This window comes from Nyctereutes procyonoides, unplaced genomic scaffold, assembly GCF_905146905.1.
Source record: "Nyctereutes procyonoides isolate TBG_1078 unplaced genomic scaffold, NYPRO_anot_genome, whole genome shotgun sequence".
Taxonomy (NCBI): domain Eukaryota; kingdom Metazoa; phylum Chordata; class Mammalia; order Carnivora; family Canidae; genus Nyctereutes; species Nyctereutes procyonoides.
Window position 1 is genome coordinate 13,052,677 of NW_026575043.1, and position 23,411 is coordinate 13,076,087.

Sequence of the window (23,411 nt, forward strand, 5' to 3'; positions counted from 1 at the left end):
CAAAAACACACCATCACTAATTGATAGAACATCTGGTCCTAAAATCAACAATGATAGCCAACACATAAATAAAACTATCAACTAACTTAACTGATATTAGTAGAAAACTCTATTCAATGACTACAGAATACATTCTTTTCAAGCACACATGGAACATTCTCCAGGATAAAACACATGCTAGGAAAAAACAAGTCTCAAGAAATTAAAAATTATAATCAACAAAATAAATGTATCACAATGGAACTTTGAGATCCACGACAAAAATAAATAAGGAAAAATCCCAAATATTTGGAAATTAAATAATACACCTAGATCAAAAAATGAAAAGAGAACTATAATAATATTTTGAGGGGCATCTGTGTGGCTCAGTCGATTAAGCATCTGTCTTTGGCTCAGGTCATGATGTCAGGGTCCTGGGATTGAGCCCCATGTCAGGCTCCCTTGCTCAGCAGGGAGTCTGCTTCTCCCTCTCCCTCTAACCCCTCTCATGCTCTGTCAAATAAATAAATAAATAAATAAATAAATAAATAAATAAAATCTTTTAAAAATAGATATAAATAAATTATGTTGAGCGAAATGAAAATGAAAGCACAACATACCAAACTGGATGGGATGTACTGAAAGCTTTAGACTTATAGCTACAAATGCCAAATCACATAAGAAGAAAGGTCTTATTAACCTAAGCTTCCACTTCAAGAAACTTGATAAAAATAAACTGCCTAAAGCAAATGGAAGGAAAGAAATAATAAAGATTAGAAAGAAAATTAATGAACCAGAAAACAAAATAATAGTGAAAACCATTGAAACTAAATGTTGGTTGTAAAGAAGAAATAAACGAAATTGATAAACCAACTAAGATAGTCAAACTATTTCTAGCAAAACAGAAGACATAAATTACCAAATTATCAAAATAAATAGAGGAAATTACTACTGACACTACAGAAATTAAAAGGCTTAGACGGAATATTACAAACAACTACATATTCATTGACCTATACAAGGAAAAAAAATTGAATTGGTAAATTAAAATCCTCCCACAAAGAAAAGCCCAAGCCCAAATGCCTTCACTGGTGAACTCTATCAAAAATTTAAAAACAAAACAAAGTCTATTCTTCACAAACTCATTCAGAAAATAAAGAAGAAAATACTTTCTAACTCTGTGAGGCCAGTATTGCCTTGATTCCAAGGCCAAATAAGGATATCACAAGAAAACTATAGTTCAATATACCTTGTTAATACAGACACAAAAATCCTCTTAAAAAGTACTAGCAGGCTAAATTCAACAATACAGGAAAATACAGCTAAGACAAATGAAATTTAATCTTGAAAGCAAAGTTCACTTAAAATTCAAAATCTGGGGTGCCTGAGTGGCTCAGTCAGTTGAACAGCTGCTTTTGGCTCAAGTCATGATCCCAGGGTCCTGGGATGGAGGTTCCGTGTTGGGCTTCCTACTCAGTGGGGAGCCTGCTTCTCCCTCTCCCTGCTTGTGCACATGCTCTCTCTCAAATTACTAAAATCTTTAAATAAATAAGTAAATAATAAAATTCAAAATCCAATAACGTAGTGAACTATATTTGTAAACACAATATTAATAAGAAGGAAATTAATAATATTAATAAAGGGGGAAAACATGATTATCTCACTACATGCAGAAAATTATTTAATAAAAATCAAATGTTCATTTATATTTTTTAAAAACTCTAAGTATAGAAAAGGTCTTCCTCTAACAAAAGGGCATCTATTAAAAAAACTACAGTTAACACCATACATAATGTTGAAAGACTGAATGCTTTCACCCCTAAGTTCAAGAACAAAGCAAGGATGTCTGTTTTTGCCACTAAAGAGGCAAGATTGTCCCCTTTTGCTACAATATTGTAGTAGAAGTTCTGGGCACTGTAATAAGGAGAAAGAAATAGAGAAGGAAGGAAGAAAAAAGAAGGGAAAGTAAAAAAAAAGAGGAAAGAAAGGCATTCTGATTTGAAAGGAAAAAAACAGAACTTTTTAATTTGCTGATTATATGGTCCTATATGTAGAAACAATTCCTGGAACTAATAAATGAATTTGGCAAGACTGCAACACACAAGAACAAACACAAGAGTCAATTATATTTCTTCCTATCAACTATAAACCAGCTAATATGCTACATACTAGCAACAAACAATCCAAAAATGAAATAAACAAAACAACTTCATTCATAAGAGCATTAAAAGGAATAAAACACTTAGGAAGAATATTAACAAAAGGAGTGCAAGACATACACACTGAAAACCACACAAAAGTACCAAAAAAAATTAAAGATCTAAGTAAATGGAGACATTCCATATTCACGAATTGAAAGACTCACTGTTGTTAAGATGGAATTTCACCCCAAATTGAGCTATAGATTCAAAAACAATCTCTAACAACAATAGTGTTGTTGAAATTGGCAAACTTAAAATGTATGTGGGAGTGCAGAGGACTTCCAATAAGCAAAACAATTTTGTTAAAAAAGAAAAACGAAGTTGGAAGATGACTTATTTTACTTTAAAATTTGATGTAACTCCACAGCATGATACAGGGTGAGGACGGATGATAGACAGCACAGAATTAAAAGCTCAGAAAGAAACCCTTCCGTCTACTATCAGTTGACCTTTGACAAGGATGCTAATTCAATGGGGCAATTATAGTCTTTTCAGAAAACGGTGCTGGTAAAAGATTTGACATCTACGTGCAAAAAAAGACAGATAAACAGACCTTTACCTCACACCAAATGCAAAGAATTAATTCAAAATGGATCATAGGGATGCCTGGGTGGCTCAGTGGTTGAGCCTCTGTCTTTGGCTCAGGTTTTGATCCCAGAGTCCCGGGATCAGGTCCCACATCGGGCTCCCTGCATGGAGCCTGCTTCTCCCTCTGCCTGTGTCTCTGCCTCTTTCTGTGTCTCTCGTGAATAAATAAATAAAATCGTTTTAAACAAAAAAGGATCATAAACCTAACTGTAATAAGATTGCAAATCTTCTGGAAGAAAATAGAGAAAACCACTGTATCTCATAAAAACCTAGTAAACCTCAGATTAGGCAAAATTTCGTTGGTACAAACAAAAGCATGCCATACAGGGCAATGCTACTAAACTGAACTTCATCAAAATTAAAATGCTTTTTGTACTTCAAAAGAATGCATCATAAAGAAAATGACAACACTAGTCATAGAGTTGGGGGAAATATTTGCAAATCACAGATCTGATAAAAGGCCTGTATCTAGAATATACAAAATACTCTTACAAATCAATAAGAAGACAACCCATTTTTTAAAATGGGCAAGAGAACTGAATAGACATTTTACCAAACAAAACTTACAAGTGGCTAATAAGCCCATAAAAAGGTGCTCAACATCATTAATCATTAGGAAGAAGCAAATTAAATCACAAATTAAACTCAACACATCCACTATAATGACCGTAATCAATAACTATTGACAATGATATGAAGAAACTGAAGCCATCATACACTGCTGGTGGGAATATAAAATGTTAGAGACTCTTTGGAAAACAGTTCAGTAGTTTCCTAAAAAGTTAAACATACACACATACCATGTGACCCAGGAATTCCACACTACCTCTTTTACCCAAAAGAAATTAAAGCATAGGTTTTCACAAAGACTTACATGAATTGTCATAGCTTTATTCAAAGTAGCCAATAACTGGAAACAACCCAAGTTTTCATTAACTGATGAATGGATAAACAGACCAAAGTATATCCATACAATATAAATCTACTCAGCAATAAGAAGGAATAAAATACCAATCAATGCATATTACAATATAGACAAGACTTGTACGTTTCAAATGCTAAGTGAAATAAGATACAAAGACTATATTTGTATGATTCAATTTATATTAAATGCATAGAAAAGGCAGTTATAGAATAGTGGTTACCCCACAGCAAAGAAAACACTCAACAAAGCTAAAAGGGAGCCTACAGAATGGAAGAAGATACTTGCAAATGACATATCAGATAAAGGGTTAGTATTCACTACCTGCAAAGAATTTATCAAACTTAACACCCAAAAAACAAATAACCTAGTTAAGAAATGGGCGGAAGACATGAAGACACTCTTTCCAAAAAAAGATATTGATATGGCTAACAGACACATGAAACATGCTCAACATCACTCATCACTAGGAAATGCAAATCAAAACCAGGATGAGATACCATCTTAGACCTGTCATGATAGCTAAAATTAACAACATAAACAAAAGGTGTTGGCAAGGATAAGGAGAAAGTTGCCTCTTACATGGGTGGTGGCAATGCAAACTGGTGCACCACTCTGGAAAACAGTATGGAAGTTCCTCAAAATGTAAAGATAGAACTACCCTATGATCCAGCAATTGCACTATCGGGTATTTACCTAAAGGATACAAAAATACTAATTCAAAGGGGCACATGCACCCTAATATTTGTAGCAGCATTATCAACAATAGCCAAACTATGGAAAGAGTCCAAATGTCCACCAATTGATGAATGGATAAAGAAGATGTGGGGGTGTGTGTGTATATATATTTAAATATATATAGGAATACTGTGTATATATATAAATATATATAGGAAAATATGTAGGAATATTACTCAGCCATCAAAAAGAATGTAACTTTGCCATTTACAATGACGTGGATCGAGCTAGAGGTATATAATACTAAGTGAAATAAGTCAGTCAGAGAAAGACAAATATCATATGATCTCACTTGTGTGTGGAATTTAAGGAAAACAGAGGAACATATGGGAAGGGGGAAAAGAAAAACACAGGAAACAAACCATAAGAAACTCTTAACAGAGAACAAACTGAGTTGATGGAGGGAGATAGGTAGGGGGATGGACTAGATAGGGTGATGGGCATTAAGGAGGACACTTGTTATGATGAGCACTGCATGTTGTATGTAAGTGAAAAAAAAAAGAAATAGTAAACACAAATAGATATCAACTGCCCAAAACAATGTATTGTGTGGTGTACTTATGTGTGAGATTAAAAGAAATGACAGTAACAGTAGAGTAGGGGCTTTTACAGAGTTAAAGTATTCTTAGAGTCCTGTATGGTGAAGGAAGTTAAGTGCTGAGTAAATTCCTAAGTGAGGATGGATGATTCTATAGAGAAACTATTAAGACTAACAAGTCAATGTAGCAAAATCCTTGGAATCTGGGTCAATACACCAAGATCTACTGTATTTTGCAAACACAGGCAACATGAAATTAAGAGGTAAAACTTTAAAGACATCATTTGCAACAACAACAAAAAGAATCCTGATGAAAGATGTGCAAGAATGGTACAGAGAGAACTTGAAAACACTACTTGAAAACTTTGAGGAATTAAAGACAACCTAATCATACAGAGAGCTATACTGTGTTCACGGATTAGAAGACCCAACACTGTCAAAATGTCAACTCTCTCAAATTGATCTACAGATTCAAATGCAATTCCAATCAAAATCTCAGCCAGTGTTTTTGTGAATATTGATCAGGTGATTCTAGAAATTATATGTAAATGCTAAACACCAAGAAAAGGCCAAAACGAAATTGAGAAAGAAAATCGAAAGACTTACATTATCTGGTATCAGGACTACAATAATTTAAGATATTTTAGGGGAACCTGGGTGGCTCAGTCTGCCTTTGGCTCAGGTCATGATCCCAGGGTCCTGGGATCAAGTCTGGAGTCGGGCTCCCTGCTCAATGGGGAGCCTGCTTCTCCTTCTCCTCCCTGCTTATGCTCTATCTCTGCCTCTCTCTCAAATAAATAAAATCTTAAAAAAAAATTAAGGTACTTTATTAGACAAGTAGCCCAATAGGACAGAATACAGAATGTCTCCAGAAACAGATTCACAAGTTTTAAAATAGGTAAAACTGATCAACAGTGATAGAATTCAGACTAGTGATCACCTTGTGGGTGAGAGTAACAGCTGAAAGCATGAAACAAATGGATTCTAGGATAATGATAACATTTTATGTTTTAATGTGAGCAGTGGTTACAAAGGTGGATTACTTTCAGAAAATGCAAAGAGCTACCATCCTGCAACTTGTGCACTTTTCTGGATGCACATTAATCTTCAATGACAAAGTTTAATTAAAAATAAAAATGGGGCAGCCCCAGTGGCCTAGCGGTTTAGCGCCGCCTTCAGCCCGGGGTGTAATCCTGGAGACCCGGGATCCAGTCCCACATCCGGCTCCCTGCATGGAGCCTGCTTCTCCCTCTGCTTGTGTCTCTGCCTCTCTCTCTCTCTGTCTCTCATGAATAAATAAATAAAATCTTTTTAAAATTTTTTTTAAAAAAAAATAATAAATAAAAATAAAAATCATCCTGGGGTGCCTGGTGGCTCAGTAGGTTAAGCATCCAATGCCTGTTATCACCTCAGGTATCACTCTCAGGGTGGTGAGTTCAAGTCTCACACTGGGCTTCCAACATGAACCCTACTTGCCTACTTACTGACTGACTCACCGACCAACCAACCAACCAAATAAACAAACAAATAAATAAATAAGTAAAAATGATGCTGCCTTGTATCTTTACACAATACAGATAAAGAATGCTGTGATTTTGAAAAAGTCTATATAGTTGGGACACCTGGGTGGCTCAGCAGTTGAGCATCTGTCTTTGGCTCAGGGCATGATCCTGGGGTTCCGGAATCAAGTCCTGCATTGGGCTGCCTGTGAGGAGGCTGCTTGTCCCTCTGCCTATGTCTCTGCCTCTCTGTCTCTCATGAATAAATAAATTTTAAAATCTTAAAAAAATAAAATAAAAGTTTACAGGCAGCCCCCAGAGAGATTTTCTAGAACTCAAATCTGATGATTCACTCCCCTCTGGAAAGAGATTAAGGTCTTCCGAATCTGGCCTTGCTGGGGCCATCCTTCATTCAGCATTGATAATAATTATTCCCAAATCTTGTTCAGATGCCTCCCCTATGTGCTTCCATGGGCATCACACGCCCTTCACATCACAGTCTAGTGGAACGACTGGTCATTACCCTATCAGCAAGGTGTTCGCTTCGGGGTCTTAAGTGCCTGGCCTTATACATGCTGGATATTCATTAAGTGCCTACAGAAAAACGTAAGTAGTAAAGTCAACAGAATCCTTGATGCATTTACCTAAGAAATTTGTCCTTTCTACAACACAAGAGTTTTACATGGGCTGTCTAAATTTTCTCCTTTTTTAAGCTGATTTAGTCTGGCAGAAAAACCTATCATCTATAGACCAATCGACCATGACCTAGAGGTTAATAATCAAACCATTTAAATTTACTGCAGAACAAAGAATAATTGAATCTCAGGCCAGATATAAATTAGACCTCTAAAATGCTTTAAGCTCTTCCTAATTATGTGTCACACTGTCTGAATAAAATTGTTTAAAGGTTTCAGACTCTTCCATCATTGTCCATAAACACAGGAGGAGAGAAAACATTTAATCCGTTATGTTGCTAGTTCCATACCAACACTACATAAATCAGTATCATGGTTCATTTCGAATGCCCCATTAGAGTAAGTGAGGTCGGTCTTAAATAAATCACGGTTATAGGTCTGATTTTTTCTAATTAAATGCTCTCAGACATCTTTTATGTATACTCAGATGTAAATACACAGAGTAACTTTTCTACTCATAAATTACCATGGTTTAGAGATCATAACAATCTCAAAGGTTTCAGTGACAACATATGGTTATAACTAACATGGCATCATTTTTGACTACCAAACGTTCCCAGATTCCTTGTGAAAATACCTTCCACCCACTAATATGTAGCTTGTCGCATTTCCACTATCAGAGTAAGAGGAAGGACTAGCAATTCTAATCTGAATATCTGAATAAAGCCCTTGCTATTAATGACTTCACACATCTTTTTCCTGTTAACTGTAATAATTTCCTAGGCCGTGATGCATTCTTCGATCTTCTGGGCATAATATCAGAAAAACACTGAATGGACAGTTACACCAACATATATGGACTACATCTTATTCATTGTTTCTCATAAACCTTAGCTAGCTACTCAAGTACCATGTCAACTGAGTGCCCATACGCTGCCAGTCTCTCGAATAAACACTGAGAATACAACTTTAAGGAGGGGAAAAGAAATTGCCTCTTCCCTCATGTTGCTTACAGTTCACAGAGGGCAGTATCAACCGAATGAGCACATAAATAAATGTAAAATTACAACTGTAATTAGTACACCACATTTCACCCTGGGCTACTGCAATAGGTTCCTAATAATTCTTCCTGCCACCATTCTTGCTCACTCATGACCCAACATCTATGTACAAGAATATTTCTCAAATGTAAACCAAAGTATTCCCATTTCCCCAATCGCCACCTCCTCAAAAAGCTCTACAACTGCTTCCCATGGCACAAAGAAGAAAACCCAGTCCTTGCCACGAATTATAAAACCTTGAGCAATCTGGCCACTCCTTCCCTCTGTGACATCATCTCATACCATTCTCCTGCCTTCTCTCTGCCTCAGGGCCTTTGCACTTGTTCCTTCTGCCTGAAATTGCTCTGCTCCTGATAAAGGCTCCCCTTGTCACTCAAATCACAGCTTAAATGTTATCTTGCCTCCGAATCTAAGGTAGCATCCACTCACTTGCCTTACTTATCTGTGTTGTATTTGTCCCTGCTATTTTTCTTTTTTATTTGGATTTCTGTTTGTGTGTGTGTGTGTGCACCCACACGTGCATGAGCAGAAGGGAACCTTGTCTGTTAATTTTCCCAGAGCTTAGAGCTCTGCTGGCCCACTGTGGCCACTCAATAAATATTTGTTGAATGAGTACAAGTGTCCGATCTGGTCAAGAATGTAATGGAAATTTTCACTAAGCAAGTAACAACTGAATTGAGATCTGACAAATGAGCAGGAGTTACTAAGTGAAGACAGAAGGAAAAAACATCCACACAGAAGGAGTAGCCAATGCAAAGGCCCAGGGGCAGAAGAAAGCACTGCACAAATGAGGATTAAAAGAAGCCCTATGAGGCACCTAGCTGGCTTAGTCAGTGGAGCATGCAACTTGGTCTCTGGGTTGTTAGTTTGAGCCCCACACTGGGTGTAGAGATTGCTTAAAAATTAAATCTTTAAAAAAAAAAGAGAGAGAAGCCTCATGAGATAAGTTCAGAGTACAAAAAGATAAGGAAGATGTTAGAACTATTAGCTGTATAAAGAATACAAAGGCAAATATTACACAATGAAATTAATATGCCCACCAAGTTAGAGCAAAAACAAAAGCCAAATTTAAAAAAAAAGAATTACTGAAGAATTATTCCATAATAATAAAATCAAATAAGGTATAAAAAACAAGATAAAAATGTATCCAATTAGTAATAATTTTAGAAAAGGAGCTACTATAACATAGTTAACCTAAATCCCACAATTTAATCATATCTGTTCTTATTTCTCTGTCCTGATTTCACTAAATTGCTGTCTTAAAAAAAATCTACTACATGAAAAATGTCTTATAATGCACATCAACTGATGAAAATTTACTTGTAGATTTAGTTTAATAAGAAATCCTTATTTTATTAAGATATTACTGCCACTATCATTTGTCTGACATCTTAATATGTTATACTATTAAATTTTTTTAAGTAGACTCACAATGTAGTTTTATAATTACATATTGGATTCACAACTTTATATTGGAACACAACTATAGAGACCTTGAGAAAAGAAAAAGGTAAAATGCCAGAATTATTTTTTTTAAAGAAATGATTTAAAGTGATCTTCAAGTAATTAGTCTTCATCTCTTAAGGGGAAAAGGCAGAAAGATGGGAGGTCATGTGATGGAGGGAAGAGATGCCAAAGAGCATCAGGCTACCTTTATTAAGTGCTTTTTATCCATCATCCATGTGGTGTACCTTATGTGCATCCGTCCGTCCATCACGTGTCCTCTTACCTCAACCCACCACACCCCCTGCCCAGTTCAGATCCCCCCAGCTCCTGGTAGAGCTCCTGGCACCTGTGCCATTTCTCCAATGAATACATTCTCTTCTACAACCAAAAGCTCATGGGCTAACTACAAGATTCACAGCTTCAGAACTAGGCGTACAGGAGTTTTAACAGAAAGAGCTGATTATCTGGCTCCTTAAATTTAATTTCATACCACCACCATTGATCAGTAGGAAGAACTTCCTACCTTATTCCAACAAATGTATTTGTTCCCCAAATTCTCCAAATTATTCCATCTCGACCCTCTCTTCAGAGGTAGAGTTAAATCTAAGTACTTCCCACCAATACACTGGTACCAGTTGTAAGATACTAAATGCAAAGCCAGGATCCAGCACAGATCTGACTACTAGAAGTCCAGGTTCTTTATGTCCCTGCAATGGAGGCACCATGAACTAGTAACTCAGACCGCACATTTTTTAGCTCCTAAGAGCTGACTTAATGATCTTCGATACGTCTATCTTCTTTCTCAGAGACATGGATACAAGCTCAAAAAGAAAACGTTCATAAGTGACAAAGATGCATCAGATACAACAAATAGCAGAATTGTTTAAATCCCAGGGAATGTGGAAGTGTTTTGTAGTTTCTATAGTCCTGTCAACTTGTCACTGATTAAGAGACCATGAAAATCTTTGCTAAAGCACCACTTGGCAACCCCTCTCCCCCAAAATACAATTAGTTTAAAAAAAAATACATAAATCAGAAAACGGTTAGACTGACTTGATTTTGCAGCCTCCAGCTGTTGGGATGCTTACCATTATCATTAGTATTTGAATATCTACAAGCAAACTGTTAATTCAGGCTTATAGAGCAGGGGACTTCTCATGTTTTCCTTTTTATTTCTTCACCCTACAATTGCAATAAGAAATTCTAATTCGTATTAACATTAGCAAGGGCTCAAAAATTATCTCCAAATAGTTTATATTCATTTTTACAAAGTCTTTGAGAAGAGAAGGGGACTACATGGTACATTTTTTGTAAGACTTCAACAAAACAATTAAAATAGAAAGGTATTATTAACAGCTCTCTACCCATTTGAAAAAGTTTCTGCCATGGAAGTGTTGATGTCTCAGTGATTACAGAGGTCTCAAGTTTCACCAAGTCAGTAATTCTGATCTGTTCACTAGAATAGAGGACGACATTTTCTGTGCTTTTCTCTGGGATCACTTAATAAGCTACAAGACAACCACTTGACCACATTAAGCAGACAGAGGCTTGACTATGAAAATCTAAAACTTTCCTATAATATTCTAGGGTTTTCCTAAGACTGGTCCCCTCTACCAGAAACTTGAATGAATAAGATTATTTTATTCATTCAAGAAGTGTTTATTGAGCATTTACTATGTTCCAGACATATTCTCAAGGTTAAAACTTCCATAGCAAAAAATTAAAAAGTAAAAAATTTTTTTTAATTAAAAAAAAAAGAGCCACTGTCTTTATGGAATTTTACACAATGGAAGAGTAAGACAAACATATATACTTTTTTGTTTACATGATGTGCCAGGTGGTAATAGTAATGTAGAAAAGAACAGATAAGGGGGGAGAAAGTCCTAGAAACAGAAAGATCACAATTTTGTATAGAGTGCTTAGGGAAGGCCACTCTGATAACATCAGCATACAGACCTGAAAGAAACAATAGGGTTAGTCACACTACTATTTGGAGAACAATCAGTCCCAGCAAAACGGACATTTGTGCTAAGGTTTGGCAACCAGACCGGGCTTGGTATGCTCAAAGAACAAGGCATCTAACTTCATCCAGACCTCCAGCGTCCTAAGACAAGGACCTCTCCCTATGTGATGGAGAACATGTTGCTCTGACCCTCGGAGGAGTCCACCCTGAGGTATAGGATGAGTACAGAGTTCTTTTTCATTTCATATAATAAAACAAAATAAATTCAGGAAATAGAATATAACTCCACTTAATTTTGTTTTAAACTCTAAAAATTAATTTAGATTGAGAGAAAGTATTCACCTCTCCTTCTACCCCAAAACCCCACCTGGTGTCTGCAGCAGTAAGCATAAGCAAGGATATATTTTTCTGGTTTTCTCCTGAGAACTCCCCCTTCCTCTAATGGACCACGCCCACCATTCTGAACCTGCCCCACCTGGCAGTCCTCAATGGCCTCTCTTCCCAAAGCACACATCAGCAAAAAGCATCTTTATGGCAGCAGGAAACAGTCTTTGCCCATAATTAGCAAAGCAATCCTGGTCAACTTCAGCTTGTGATTTAGTCACACAAATCATATATTTAAATTTACCACCTCTATGCAACCTAGATAAGCTATTTATTAGCATCTTATGGCTGCTAGGAAACAAGAGTGAGGAAACAAGAGTTACTCTGAAAATCAAGAGAGATTGCTTGTATAGTATACTTTATAGATTATTATAGATTACCCGGCACCAAGTAAGTGCTCAATAACTGGTAGCTATTACAATATTTATTAAAAGAACCTACAGAACTCTGCTTCATTACTTGCTTTTATGGACACTTGTCTCTTAATCTTTTCATGTAGCTTAAATAAGAAAAGATCACTGAGGGGGTGCCTGGGTGGCTCAGTCAGTTAAGCATCTGCCTTAAACTCAGGTCATGATCACTGGGGTCCCGGGATCGAGTCCCACATCAGGTCCCCACTCAGTAAGGAGTCTGCTTCTCTCTTTCCCTCTGCTCCCCCTGCTTATGCTCACGCGGTTGCTCACATGCACTCTCTCTCTCTCTCTCTCTGTCAAATAAATAAATAAATCTTAAAAAGAGAGAGAGAGAGAGAAGAAAAGACCACTGATGGGCACCTAGGTGGCTCAGTCAGTTAAGTGTCTGCCTTTAGCTCAGGTCATGATCCCAGGGTCCTGGTACCAAGTGCCCTCCATCAGGCTCCCTGCTCAGTGGGGAATCTGCTTCTCACTCTGCCCTTCCACCTGCTTATGCTCGCTCTCTCTCTCTCTCACTCTCAAATAAATAAATAAAACCTTTAAAAAAAAAAAAAAGACCACTCAAGTTAAAATGCTTAATCACTCAATCATTTTACACGGAGTAGTGGAGGAGAAAAGGAGGTAAAACACTGAAATTATTGTAAGAACAAATGTAAATGATTTTCAGAGATCCATTTTTCTGCTCCTTGACTAGAATAATCAAAAGCTTATCATAATTGCTAGTATAAAATTAAGCTAGATACTATCTTTTAAGTTTTTAAATTCTAGTGAGTTAACATACAGTATAATATTAGTTCCAGGAGTACAATTTAGTGATTGAACACTTGACATACAACACCCAGTCCTCATACAACAAGCTACTATTTTTTATGCTTTTTATATATAACCTTTGAGACAGGAATATCAGAAATCCATATTAGTTGAAACAGAATTGTGGTATATGATTTTTAATGTTGTATTTTAAATAACTAAAAGCTTAGATTAATTTTATAGTGCCCTAATGATACATTAAACTTGAATCAGTTTTCTAAGGCCCTAAAATTGATTTTTTAAAAGCCCTCACTACTGACTTTGGAATTAGAATAAACTGTAGTAATTTTATATCACATAAAAAATCTTTTAAGTATTCAATTAAGAAAAGCATACTTGTGGGACGTCTGGATGGCTCAGTGGTTGAGCATCTGCCTTTGGCTCAGGGCATGATCTCCAGATCCAGAATCGAGTCCCACATCAGGCTCCTTGCATGGAGCCTGCTTCTTCCTCTGCCTGTGTCTCTGTTTCTCTCTCTCTCCGTGTCTCTCATGAATAAATAAAATCTTAAAAAAAAAAAAAAAAAGCAGACTTGTACCTACCTTATTTTTAGAAATGAGTTAAGACTTAACTCTTGTTATTCAGAAGCTTACAGTCTAGCACAAGAAAACAGATATGTTTTTTTCAACACAACATGCCAAATTGTTTTTTTTAAAAGCATACACAAAATTCTCTTAGAAGAGAGTAAAAAAAAAAAAAAAAAAAAAAAAAGGAGTATCATTTAGCCCTTAGGGCAAGAAGTTAGCTAAGGACAGGTGAGCCCAGATTAAGGATAGCCCACAAAAGGCAATGCAAAATAGACAAACATTCAAAAGACATATTTACATGTATATAGCAAGCTAACACCATCAAAAATATGTATTCTTTTTAATATTGAATACAAATAATAAGTGAAAGAACAAATATCTTCAGAAAGTAGCTTTTTTTGTAAATCAATCTGTTCTAGTTCTTGTTTTTTTTTTTTTAAAGATTTATTTTTAAGTCATCTCTCCACCCAATATGGGGCCAGAACTCACAACTTAGAGATCAAGAATCACATGCCCTACCAACTGAGCCAGTCAGGCGCTCCCTAGTCTCTATATACAGAAAAGAACACTGGTGCATGTCACAATATGCTATGAAGAAATGCTTGTTTTATGATTTTGGGCTTTGTTTCTTATCATTAAAATGAGAAAAAAAAGCCCACATGCCATTAACAATAAGTGCCATTATTTCCACACTTCCAACAAACATACACACATACACATCAGTGACATGAAAAAAAGCAAAGCTTCCTGTATTCCTTCACATAAAAAACACTAGGATCCTGGTATGTTTTGTAGACCTTTAGGTCAATACAACAGAGAACGATCACATCAGTTTTCTCCATCTTCAATTGGAGCTCACCAAAGTACCCACCCCATACGGTTCTCGGGAGGTTTAAATAAGCTACTAGTTGTGCCATGCATAGAACAAAACTGGCTCGTACGAAGCACTAGAGAGGGTTTGATTGATTGACAAAAAAAAAAAAAAAAGATAAAACTGCAATCATACTACACAAGGTCTGAAGAAACCATATGTAACAAGAGGAAATGCCAGAGAAGAACACACACAAACCTTTTATTGTAGATTTACAATTCAAGAGTTTGAGTAAGCATCTGTTCTTCAATGTAATTATGCCTGACATGTCACAGGGCGATGAAATTGTGTAAAATGCTACATCTCCATTCAATGACTATGGTTATAAGAAAGGGAAGAAGGTTCGGGGCACCTGGGTGGCTCAGTGGTAGAGCACCTGCCTTTGGCTCAGGTCGTGATCCCGGGGGCCTGGGGTTGAGTCCCACATCGGGCTCCCCGTGGGGAGCCTGCTTCTCCCTCTGCCTATGTCTCTGCCTCTCTCTGTGTGTCTCTCATGAAAAATAAAAGAAAGGGAAGGAGGACTGATCCTTAGAAACACAGTTTTTCATGTAAATACAACCAATATATTAGTTCCATTACTGTCTTGATTATCTAACTGGTCTACCCTGACCAATTAGATTACATAATACACCCAGGCAGCAAACCTTTGCGCTCATACCTTAATTTGTGGTTTATAATATTCAGAGTGCGCTTAGCCACACTTCAAGGGAGTCACTTTTAGGTTAGTCAGGAGAAAAGGTGGGGGTAAGTGACCAGGACCGGCCCTCTGAAAAGCATGGAAACAGCCCTCTGGTGACTGCTTCCGGAGTTTGGACCATAAAGTGATTAAGACCTTATTAAGGTCATCAGAGTCTTTTTCCTTCCTATCCTTGGGACCATCTAGCCCTACAGCCTTTCAGCATGTACTAAACTCCCTTTTTAACATCTTTTAACTCCCTGAAGACTCCACCTCATGGTTCTTTGGTTTTCACTTCAACTTATTACAAGGTAGAGAAGCAGGAGATCTAATGTAAGACACTTGTACAATTCATCACCCTACAGGATCCGAAATTTTCCTAATCACCTTACAACTCTGTAAACGTCCAAAATGTGAGATTATAACATGCGCTATTTTTTTTAATGCACACCACTATAAACAAAGTTTCAGATATTCTTCTGGTTGAATAACAAATTAACCAAATCATATTTTTTTTAATTTTTATTTATTTGTGATAGTCACACACAGAGAGGCAGAGACATAGGCAGAGGGAGAAGCAGGCTCCATGCACCGGGAGCCCGACGTGGGATTCGATCCCGGGTCTCCAGGATCGTGCCCTGAGCCAAAGGCAGGCGCTAAACCGCTGCGCCACCCAGGGATCCCCCAAATCATATTTTTTTAAAGCCCTGGAGATATAAAATTATTTAAGAAGATTAAGGAATTAACTTTCCCCATAAGAAAAGAGAAGGCTAAAAACCAGGCCAATGGAGAATACCTGGATTTCACATATAACGATTTATAGATGAGAGAAATAATCATGATAGTTGGAAACAAGTAATTCCTCACCCTAAGATCTCAGATGAGACTTTGATCAAGCAATTCAGAATATACAGAAGGAAACACCTGATACACATTTGTTGCCTGATATCCAAAACTGAATCGTTACCAATAACTGACAGGTAAGGAAATCAATCATTAACTTTGAATTGTATTTATAACACTCCCATCAAGTGCCAGACAGTATAAATGTATATATTTTCCCCAACCACTTGTGATTTATAAAATGGTGAAGACATCTTCATATTCACTGGGAGCACAAAAAATGAAACATATGCCCAAACATTTCTCAATCTCCATCAGTCACTATTAATAATCCATGTCACAAGAAAACCACTTCCTGTGACCAGTGCCATGCTGTCCCCTATGTCTTGTGTCAGCGCCATCATTATGATCAACAGCCACCCACCCTGCACAGCAGGTCACTTAACCTTCTATTTATGCCATTTTTCCTCCAGGTCTCAGGGGCCATATTACTCTCTCCCTAGCCACAGGTTTGAGCCTACATGTTTTGAAAATGGAGAAATCATTAAAAGGAAAAAAAAACTATCATCCTTCACAAATGTACTTCTATAAATGCCACAACACATGGTACTTGATGCCAAATTACCAACCAGGCAGCATGTTAGCACAGGGCAACTAGAAACTGCAAGAGAACGCTGACCCAGAAACCGCCAGTAAAGGCTTCAGTGGCCTTATGCTGCCAGGCAGGCTCAGATGGTTACAAAACAACCGACTTTCAATGGCACAAATATAAATGTTAATCCTAACTTAACCGAGAACCTTTCGTGGCTTGTTTCACAATCGTGGACCGGCTTGATTAAGTGAAGTTGCAGAATTTTCCAGGGACAATAATGGCTGTGATTACAATTATCAGACCATTTTTTTACAACTTATCCCCAAAACTAGGACCAGTGTTCCCTTATAAAATTAAGAGTTTTAAGCCTAGAATTGCAGAAGACTCACACTACTGTGAAAAATCGAGAGTGACAATTTAGGATTTTTTACAGCTGAGGATGTGCCGTGCTGGTCTCTACTTCCACCAGGTGGCTAATCCAAATCAAGGCCATAAAGCACACTCTTCCTTTGCACTTCCTAAGATACTGAGGAAATGAGTTATTTTTTTTTCTTTTATTATCCTGGTATGCACATACCTCCAAAAGCCAGCAACATATATGAACATGCCAAATGATTGTTCTTTACTGCACTGATAAAAGCTCCATTTCATGCTTGAGAGCTTGTGTAAATAAATCACTACAAACCGATGCCTGCAGTCCATGACTGTGTATTCCTGATGTTTACTGACTTTATTTCTTGGCAGAAAAAGAGACAGCTTTAAAAATGCCACACTCTATTGAACCTTGTGCCTTTAGCAAAGGCAACACCTGAGTCCTTATTGTGCTGAATTAACACTGGACAACTCCACTCTTCAGAAATACAAATTCCACAATGTAAATGTTTGGGCTAGAACCCATAGGGAGGGTTCCATCTGGCTGAAGAGCAGGTCCAGAGTCCTTGCACCTAATACTGGATTTGCTAACAAATATTTGAATAAAGCTGTATTCTTGATACCTCCGAGCCCAAAAATAATTATTTCTACTACAAGACATGAAACTACATTCTATGCCTAGGCTTCAATATTCTGATTGTCTTTCATGCTTAAATGAGAAAATATTTATTTTCTCTCCTGGTTACCTTCTCAAAGCAGATCTACTTCATTTTAATCAATGTACCATTCATTACCACCATCAAAGAGTATTTAACAGAGCATCTGTGAATGGCTGTACAGGTAAAATCAGTTTAGAAACAAACCCAATTGTGAAATAATCCGCAAAATGTTGTTGCAACTTAATCCTTTAGTTCTCAGTACAATCTTCTCACGAAGTAGCATTACTTAAAATTGCCGGCAAATACAAACTGACTTAGAAACCTAGTAATCAGCCGGCTAACAGGTGTTGAAATCCCAAAAGAGAGAAGAGGTAAAAAAAAAAAAAAAAAAAAAAGAGAGAGAGAGAGAAGAGGTATATTAGATAATCACTTCATGCCTGGCACCTTAAGTAGCTTTAATAGCCATAATTCTAATCAACTTAACTCCAATTCAAAATGATCCATGCCATTGGTTTGTTTGTTGTTGTTTTTTTTTCCCACGAACTACCTTTTAGCAAGCATCATTTCTTGCATTCCATGTAATGTTGTCTGGCTGACCTATTCCAACTTGTGTATTATTTTGCTAAATTGTGAATACAATCAGTGGAATCATTTTCCAGTTGCCAGCCGACCTCTCTCCCCAATTAAAGTAAGTGACACTGATGTACTACTTCCTTCCGGATTGCTAAACCTCTGCTTCTGAAAGTGAATACTGCCGTCTTTCACATTATCACACCCAAGATGGTATATCTAAGTAGCCACCAGACAGTCTCGACAATCGTTATCTTTAATTCATTCTTTGTGTCTGCAGCAAACTAAGTATCACGAAAGGATCAGCAAGGCGTGGGGCCCGTTGAGAACAGCAGCGATGGACCCTAACTTGGGCACATCCCCCCCCCCCCCGCCCCCCGGGCCCACACGCCCTTGGCAACAGCATCTTAACCCTCTCCCTGCCCTCCGAACGCAGGTGCAAACACCGCCGGGCTACCTGCCTCCAGGGGGGCTCCGGACCACGTCCTCACACAGACAACGCCGGGCGCGCTGCAGCCCCTTCACGCACGAACACACCTCCCAGAAGCGGCAGCAAGGACGCCCGCGCCGAGCACCTACCCCCACGGTCCTGCTGCTGCACCGACTCGGGTCGCTGCTTGGAGGGGAAACGCGGGCTCCCCTCCCCGTCCCCTTACAGGTGTAACCGCACCTTCCACAAAGGCGGCTGTGCTCGAAATCCAAATGAACTTCGGGGGCACCCGAAGTCTGGGCTCACTTTCCAGAAACTGCAAAAAAGAAAAAGAAATGTGTGGCTTCTTGCCCCTGCGAGCCTCCCCACCCCGCCCCGTCCTCAAACAGGACCGGCTGGGAGGCAGGCGCGTCCCAAGGGCAGCAAACGCCGCGGTCCCCGGGGGCGCAATCCCGCGCAGCGCCCGGGATGCTCGGCGGCCGTCGGGGAGCGGGAGGCGCGGGAGGCGCGGGGGAGGCCCCGGGGCGTCGGGGGCGCGGCCCCCAGCCCTCCCCGGCCGCAGGCGCGCTCGCCTTACCTGGCCCGGGGCGGCGGCGGCGGCGGCGGCGGCGGCGGCGGCGGCGGCGGGACCCGGAGGGACGGAGCGAGGGAGGGAGCGAGGGAGGAGGGAGGCGCCGCGGAGGAGGAGCGCGGCCCGGGAGCGGGCGGGCCGCTTTGTTTCCACTGCGCGGAGCCGCCGGCCCTGCGTCACCATGGCAACCGCAGGGGGCCCGGCGGGCGGGGGGCGGGGCGGGGACCCCCACTCTCCGGTGCGCAGGGGCGCGGGCGCGCGGGGCGGCCACGGCAGTCCGGGGCTCCGAGGGGACCAGCCCCCCCCCCGGAGGAGCGGCCGCACACACGCCCCCTCGCCGGCTCCGCACCCGCGCGTCGGGCTCGCCCCAGCAGGGGGTAGCGGCCGGGCCGCGAGCCGGAGCCAGTTCTTATTTCCACCCCGGCAGGCACCCCCCGCCCCGCCCTGGATTTCCCGCCCTGGACCTTCCAGCACCCCCCACCCCACCCCCACCCCACCACACCTTTCCTCTACGGAGCTGTTCCCTCAAAATGGAAATTCACCGGAGAGAGAAGAAAGAGCGGTGCAAACTGATAAAGTGTTGAGCAACTGGTACCCCATGCTCCCGTTGCCACTGCCGCAGCGCGCACCAAGGGGCTGCCAAGGGACTGCCAAGGGACACCATACCTCCTCCTCCTTCGGGCCCTCCCCCTCCTCCTCCTCCTCCTCCTTCTCCTGGCCCTCCTCCTCCTCCCCTCCTCCTCCTGCTCCTCCTCCTCCTCCTCCTCCCCTCCTCCTCCTCCTCCTCCTCCTCCTGCTCCCCCTCCCCCTCCTCCTCCTGGCCCTCCTCCTCTTCCTCCTGGCCCTCCTCCTCCTCCCCTCCTCCTGCTCCTCCTCCTCCTCCTCCTCCTCTCCCCAGCGTCGTCGCTCCACCTGGGTCTGCTTTCCCTCCGGCCAAACCACGCCCCGGCCCCACGGTCCCACGAGGGGCACCAGTAGGAGAGACTGGGTGGGGGGGTGGAGGAGGGGGGCTTTGTGTTTATATGATAAACAACAGGATGCACTTGTAGCCCTACAAGGTAAAACTCAACTTTCAGGCTGCGCTGTGAATCCCCGCGGCTGCCGCTGCTCTGCATCTCCCGTGAGCGAGCCTACTCTGTGCCAGCAGCCTGCCAGGCGCTACAGACCGTGCACGGCCCTTCCCAGAAGAGAGTGGTGAGGCTGACCTTGGCACACGGCTAGGCGTCCCTTCTTAAGGAAATTCTTGGAGAGGGAGGAAAAATACTAGCAGACCCACCGTCAAGCTGCCTCTAAAGGACAGAGCTACAGGACAGCTACCGTGGGGTGAGTGAGTCATCACCCCATCCTAGGTCTTCTTGAAAGATGAGCTACAGAATCCAGAACCCACAGTGTCTTCGTGTAGACCCTGGGGAGCATGGCATTTATTTTCTGGCATTTGTGAATCACCAAAGGAATGTCAATAACTTAAAAAAAAAAAAAAAAAAAAGCCCCGGGAACTGACATTTTCTGGGTTCGCTACCTGTAAGCCATAAAGCAGAACACTGTTATTACCAACAGAAGCCCTACATATTAATCAAGGAAAATATAACATCCATTTTATGATGGAGAATAGAAACAGCTTGCTCCTCAGGAAGGCTGGCCAGTTTCCTGTAACAGGAACATTGGTACTTCCAGATGAAGTCAAGAGACAAGGTCTTCCCGACAGACTGTTAAGCAGTTTGGCAGTATTTGTCAAAATTTAATGCACAGGGGTGCCAGGGTGGCTCAGTCGGTTGCACGTGGGACTCTTGGTTTCCACTCAGGTTGTGATCTTAGGGTCATGATCTCAGGGTCGTAAGATCAAGCCCCAAGACAGGCTCTGAGCTCAATGTGGAGTCGGCTTGTCCCTCCCCACCCCACAGCCCTCCTCTCCCTCTCTCTCTCTCACTGAAAAATAAATTCCTTAAGAAAAAAAAATTTAAGATGTACATACCTTTCACCTTGTGATCTCAATTCTTGGAAAGCTGTTGTGCACAAATACACAAGTGTGTAATTACAGATGGACAGGGATGTGCCATGCAGCAGTTTTGTAATAGAAATTTGAAACAGCTATTGATATCCATCAATAGTCACATTGCTAAATAACTTTGGCACATTTATACCATATAATACTACACAGCCATTACAAATAATAAAATATAGGGGCGCCTGGGTGGCTCAGTAGTTGAGCAACTGCCTTTGGCTCAGGTCGTGATCTCAGGGTCCTGGGATCGAGTCCCACATCAAGGTCCCCGCAAGGAGCCTGCTTCTCCCTCTGCCTCTGTCTCTGGCTCTGTGTGTGTATGTGTGTGTGTCTCATGAATAAATAAACAAAATCTTTAAATATATATATATATATATATATATATGATACATAGAAAGATACTGGTTTCTTATTTTAGAAAGAGGGGCTGCAAAACAATGTATATGGGGTGATCCATTTCTGCACAAGAGATTTTCTAGATAGATAAATAGGTAGACACATAAACTTGGTCATATGGATAAAGATCTAGAAGAATACATACCTAATTATTAACAGTGGTTAGCCCTGAAACTGGGGTAAGAACTGAAGTAACTCTTACTTGTTACTACATACAGCTCAGAATTATTTGGTCTGTTTGGTTTTTATTCTTTTTTTTCTTGATGAACAGGTATTAGCAATTTTTCAATGAAGATTTAAAAAAAGAGCCCTGCTAAATGCTTGTTGACGGATACATTACTGCTTGGCTGGGAACAGAATACAGAACAGTGAAGGCCTACTAAGTTGGCCAGCCCTGCCCTCAGATGCCAAAAGCTTGAAAAAGCCCATATTGGGCCTCCAATGTGTGAATTCCTTAGTGACCTGGTTATGCCTTATTCTATGAGTTATTCTTACAGACAGACATTCACTTTCCTCAAGGAGATTTAGTTTTATCTTAAGGTCTGCTCTATTCTAGCTTTTAGACAAAATGACAAAATTGTCAGGAAACCATCCTTCTAAAATTTGTCACCTTACCTGCCAGCAGATATATATCATTTGAACAGGTTCTGTGGCAGCCATTAATCCAATGTAGTTAAGTAAGAAATGAAGGTACTCAAGCTGAAAAACGTTTCTGTGGATGCCTGACTAGCCTTTCTAATTCTCAGCCTTTCTGAAATCTGTTAAATGATAAACTTACTTTCCTAAAAAGATTTTCCAGAGCTGCATGATCCAATTCAGGGGCCACTAGAAGCCACATGAGGCTGTTGAGCGCTTAAAATGGGGCGAGTCCAAGTTGACATATTCAGTAGGCACAAAATACACACCAGATTTCACAGAGTTGGAACAATAACCCCAAAATATCTCATTAAGAGTATTTATAGTATGTATTATAATGGTTTTAATATGTTGGTTTAAATAAAATCTATTATTCAAATTATTACATTTGTTTCTTTTCACTATAACATGGTTCCTAGAAGGTTAAAGATTAAGTATGTGGCATATTGGCTAGTTCTGTTTTAGAATGAGTGTTTCTGCTAAAATAGCATCAAAAAGTCCAAAGTTGGGGCACCTGAGTGGCTCAGTGGTTGAGCACCTGCCTTTGGCTCAGGTCATGATCCCAGGGCCCTGGGTTTGAGTCCCGCATCAGGCTCCCCGCAGTAAGCCTGCTTCTCCCTCTGCCTATGTCTCTGCCTCTCTCTCTGTGTCTCTCATAAATAAATAGATAAAATCTTAAAAAAAAAAAAAAGGCCAAAGTTAACTGTTCTTCTTAATTTTCAGTTAAAACAAAACATAATTACCTCACTAGTGCTTCCCAACCCATAGATATGCCGTAATATAACATTTTATGTTATATAATGTCAACTTATTAGAAAAAAAAAGTTATATACTGACATTAGCTCATTTGTTTATATTTTATAAAAACTTTACCGCAGACAGTAAAGCTAGATGACCCGGGCCTGAATCCTAGCTCTGCTGCTTATCAGCTACGTGACATGAGCAAGCAGTTTGATACATCCAGTCTTCGGTTTCCATATCTGTAACATGGAGGTAATAATGGTACTTACCTCACTGAGTTGTTATAAGAATGCAATAAATAAGTGCATGAAAGACTTTAATTATAATGCCTGATCATATAAATGCTGA

At 40.0% G+C, this 23,411-nt stretch overlaps 1 protein-coding gene across 5 annotated transcripts in view; it reads right to left on the reverse strand.

The window, feature by feature from the left end:
* RNF182 (ring finger protein 182) overlaps window positions 1-19,915 on the reverse strand; it is a 62,972-nt gene extending 43,057 nt beyond the window's left edge. The window contains exons 1-2 of one of the 5 annotated variants that reach the window (XM_055321836.1): window positions 19,831-19,915; window positions 18,867-19,033 (exon numbers count right to left, since the gene is read on the reverse strand). The gene's annotated coding sequence lies outside the window, so the exon portion shown is untranslated. Of the gene's footprint in view, window positions 1-18,744; window positions 18,769-18,866; window positions 19,034-19,294; window positions 19,679-19,790 lie in introns of those variants that run through there. The other 4 variants (XM_055321835.1, XM_055321837.1, XM_055321834.1 and 1 more) reach the window with 4 other exon arrangements.
* Window positions 19,916-23,411: the final 3,496 nt, after the last annotated feature.